The sequence below is a fragment of the Corvus kubaryi genome, unplaced genomic scaffold, assembly GCF_017639235.1.
Source record: "Corvus kubaryi isolate FWS band 111438036 unplaced genomic scaffold, C.kubaryi_AGA036_p1.0 37398, whole genome shotgun sequence".
Taxonomy (NCBI): Eukaryota; Metazoa; Chordata; class Aves; order Passeriformes; family Corvidae; genus Corvus; species Corvus kubaryi.
The window spans coordinates 55,132,619-55,137,140 of NW_024581137.1; the positions used below are offsets into that span (position 1 = coordinate 55,132,619).

At 46.7% G+C, this 4,522-nt stretch overlaps 1 protein-coding gene across 1 annotated transcript in view; it reads left to right on the plus strand.

Annotated features, from left to right (window-relative positions):
• The first annotated feature begins 3,179 nt into the window (after window positions 1-3,179).
• The window catches only part of GARS1 (glycyl-tRNA synthetase 1), a 21,839-nt gene continuing 20,496 nt past the window's right edge, over window positions 3,180-4,522 (plus strand). Inside the window, exon 1 of the mRNA XM_042043672.1 lies at window positions 3,180-3,307. The gene's annotated coding sequence lies outside the window, so the exon portion shown is untranslated. The remainder of the gene's footprint in view (window positions 3,308-4,522) is intronic.

Genomic DNA, 4,522 nt, shown 5'->3' on the forward strand with positions numbered 1-4,522 from the left:
CCCCCCCCCCCCAGGGTTGCCCGCCCTGCGGAGGGGTCTTGGCGCATCCCCCCGGGCGCTGCGGCGGCTCCGGCTCCGGGCGCTGCGCGGCCTGGAGGGGCCCCCCGGGTGTCCTCATGGGTGTCCCCGGGGTCCGTGCCCAGCGCTGGTCCCGGGGTGCGGGGCGGCCCCTCGGGCACAGGCGGTGCGGGAGGGTATCGCGTGTGGGTTTCCCCCCACGGCTCTTTGCTGTCCCCACAGTGCCGGGCTGCCTGGCTGGGCTGGATGTGTGCGTCAGCCTACCTGGGTGTCCCCTCCCGCGCTGGCTGTGCCCGGGTGGCGCTCCCTGTGCCCTGCCTTGCGGCCCCTCTTCGTGTCTCCCGTGTAAAACTGCCCCCGTGGGGTCTCCTCGTCCCTTTGGGGTCACGCGGTGATGTCCCCTTAGACCTGAGTTTGTGCCGGGTTTCGGAGGCAAATGACGTTCTCTGGAGTTGCATATTTGCCTGATGCAGTAAGGGATGGTAATTCCTTTGCATATTTTCCATTTCATCATTCTGATTTATCTAGGTAGGTGATGTGTCCTTTAAGCTGGGGCTGCATCGCATTCTCTTCCCATCTCCCTCCTTTTACCTTTATCGTCCTTCTTACCTGAGAAGGATTTGGTTGACTTTTCATTTCCTAAATAAATCTTGGCACCCTGGCTGTGTACGCTAATGGATCTTGTGGAGTTCCTTTTCCTCCCTTCTCCACCTGCCAGACCTGCGCCCGTATGTCCCCCATGTGCCTCCTTTAAGTGGCTGAGTCCATATTATTCTCCTTAGCTGCACACAGAGCTATGCGTGTGTCCCTTGTATTCGCAGATTTGTGCGTGTGTTTCCCCATTAAATGAGTGGATTTATGGCCCTCTAATTATGCCAGCACTTCAGTGAGTTTTTATTATGAATCACTGTACAGCATAATGCCTTGGCAAGAGAGCCGCTTGTAAATAAAGCGATGATCTCTAGAACCAGCCAATTTATTTAGTTTAAAATCCTGGGTGCTGTCATTTGCCTGTGAGTACCAATGCACCCCTTCTTTTCAGGAGTTGAAACTGGGGTGTGGGGTGCCAAGGGAAAAAAAACTGTCCAGCTGGGGCCACACACATTGTGTTGTACAACTGGCTGTAGTAATTCCCGGAGAAATTCGCACAGGAGGGAAGGGAGGGAGTAACAAAGATCTGGGTAGTTGATGTCTCTGGATGCAGGGGTCTGTGTCTGGCAGCTCCAGGAGAAGTGGTTTAATTAGACCTGAGGGACTCAGCCTATGGAGAGGGAGCAGCCTATCTTCCTGCAGCAGTGCCTGATGCAATAAGCTGCCGTGATCCAGGGGTGGATCCCTCCCTGCTTTGCTGGTCTGTGGGACAAAGCTGCAGCAAAATTTGCCACATCGAGTGCTGCTGTGCACTCCTCCTCTTGGGCAGGGCTCGAGATTGGAGCTTTAATTAGATTGAGTCCTGTCAGCAGGCGTAATTATTTGCTTCAGTTGTGTTTTTTGGTTTTTTTTCTTCTCCTTGCGTATGTCTGAGCACTCTTACTTATAGGTCAAGACAAAGAATTGCTGTGTGCTGCTTTTGGATGCCCAGCAGTGAGCAGGGTGAGGGCTCTATTGAGTCAGCTTTGCTGCTGCCTGGATGTTTTTCCACTGCCGACCCCCCTGGCTCAACAAAGGCAGTTTGGACTTACTACTTTAAAAGAAAAAAACACCAGATCAGATCCCTCCCTCTGCCACGTTACCCAGGAATGGCAGTTGCAGTCCTCAGTCCCAGAGTGAAACTTTCATGTTTTGGTATAAGTAGTGAACAGGAAGGAAACAGCAGATTTGTTCTGTTCTTGTAGCTGACAGGGTTAATCCTGACAGGATTCTTATTTTTCCTTCTTCTCCTTGTGTGTGATTTAATGCAGTCCTTGGAGACTTCCTTTTATTAATAAAATAAGCCTTTGAACCCCTCAGTCTCTGAAGCACTTTTATCTTTTCTAATCTGATTACAGAATGGCAATCTGTGTATTCTCTTCTCTTTGCTTGCTCTGTTACCTGTAACATTAATGTCAGGAAAGTTCAGAATTTAGGAAAAGCTGGTGTCATGGAAATGTTGTAATCTCTGTGGATTGGGGGGGCTTTTTCCCTTTTTTTTTTGTTTTGAAGCTCAAGACATGCAAGGTGCAAGAAAAATGCTGAACTTAGAGCATCCCATTTTTAGAACACCCTATTTGAGGCGGCTTTGGCATCTCTGTGCTTTTTCCTCCTGCACCTTTGTCCTTCTGAGTGATTAAAGATAGATCTTGGTTTTGGTGAAGAAGAGTGGACTCAAAGGAAGACTTTTAGTTAATTTATCTCCAGGACCAAGCTGGGCATGATAGCTGAGGATCATATTCAGAAAAGAACCCTGTCGGGTGTGCAGGGATTGGGCACTTCCCTGGGCTGAAAGGGGAGAATCATCTCCACAGGGCAGCGAGACCTTTGTGGAATTGTAACAAGGTAGTGGTGGTTTGAGTCAGCTCAAGACCTCCTGTAAACCCACTGCAGGGTTTTGCTGCTCTGAAATACTTAGGCTTTGAGTTTTATTTTTTTTCAAGGGTATTTTAATTTTTTTGTTGACTTTGTTGTATCTCAAAGTTACTGAACAGGTTTTAAAACTAATAATTCTCACACAAAACGCAATGCTTTCTTTGCTTAGGCGTTGGGCTGCAAATACCTGTCTTCTGTGAGACCTACTTCTGAAAATTTGTGTCCTTACTGGCCAGTTTTGATCAGATAGAACAGAGGAAAAAAAGTTTGAAATGGTTGTAGGTTTTAAAGAAAAGGGAAGGGGCAGAAGGAAGAGAAGCCTTGGTGAAGGAGAAAGAGAGCGCAAAGCCTGTGTTCAGCATCTGAGAATCCACTTAGTGCATCCTCAAAGACAGAAACCAGGAATTTGTGGAAATCTGATGTACACAGAGGAATATATTTACACATGGAGATTTAATAGCAGGTCTGTGATTTAACAGTTGTGTGGAGTGGTTGAATCTCTCTAATGAAGTCCACTTCTGCTAACTCTCAAACATGTGTTTCTCACTTGCAGCCTCTGGAGACCTGTGTGTGCAGGCTGGACAAAACTCTCCTTTTGGATTGCCAGGGGAGGTGGAAGAAGCGGAGGTCTCATCTGTGGCATTCAAAGAATGAATCTGTATTGTTCTTTTTCTCCTTCTAGGGAGAGCTGGTAAGGAAGCTGAAGGAAGAAAAAGCTCCCCAGGTGGACATAGACAGAGCTGTAGCAGAGCTCAAAGCTCGGAAGAGGGTCCTAGAAGCAAAGGTGAGTCTGGATATTAAATTCTGGGCTCCACAGTTTTGTCTGAAAAGCCTTGAAATCTCTGCTTAATTCTTCATTGCAGGTTTGGCCTAAACAGTCCTGGACTGAATCACTTCTGGAGTTGTTTTTATAGGTTTCCAGCTACTAGCAGTTTCATTCTTTAGCTGTTACACTAATTTCTCTTAGCATTAAGTCAGTGTGCAAACAAATAAATATGAGTTCAGGTTGCCCAATAATCAAAGCTGAAATTGAGTGTATATTCACTAATCTTTGTTTGCTATATAGATTTTTTTGTGTGCAGAGTGAGAGCACGCGCTGGTCACTGTAATGGGTTTCCAGTTTCTTTGTGCATTGAAATTCCCAGACTCTCATAGAACCTGTTTTTGCTACAGTACACCCATTTTGCTACAGTAACAAAGTTTTTGTAGATGTTTCAAATAACCTGTGGTTCTCCTCAGCTTTAGGGAGAGGTGAAATTGTGTCCCCTTTTTTAAATACAGTCATGCTCTGAAAAGTCTGTGCAAATTAAATGATGGAACTTGAAGTTTCTTTTGTCTTTAGATCAATAAACAAGTAAAATACACTTCCTTATCCTGTGAGCTTCCCTCCCCTTCCCAGACTGAAACAACGAAAAGGAACTCATGAAGCTTAAAACCAGTTGGGTATGCAGATTCACCCAGGGAACTGCCAGGTTCTTTCTAATTTCTATTTCATATAAATATGATTGCAGTTGTGCCTTGGTGGTACTCTTAAAAATAAGTGAATTAATGAGTAAATACAGCACTTCTTGCAGCTGCCTGGCTGTGAGAATGTGAGTCCACCTGAACTGAAACCCATTGACCCTGTGTGTCCTACAGAGTCATGTGGGGTGAGCAGGTGCTGCTCTGTGCCAGGTTGTGGCTGCCTGTTTACATACACTGAACCCAAGCAAATGTCATTTTTACTGAGTACTCAGCATAGGGAATGTACTTTGAAACCGCAGCATGAAACCTGCATTGATAGCTAGGTCATCCTGGAGGAAATACTATGTAAATATTTTCCCAGTTTTGTGTACCAACCCTCAGAAGCTTGGAGAGGTGACAGCAGGCAGGTGAGGAGTCCTGGTGTCCCTGTGGATGTCACCAGGCAGGTTAGGAGTCCTGGTGTTCCTGTGGATGTCACCAGGCAGATTAGGAGTCCTGGTGTCCCTGTGGATGTCACCAGGCAGGTGAGGAGTCC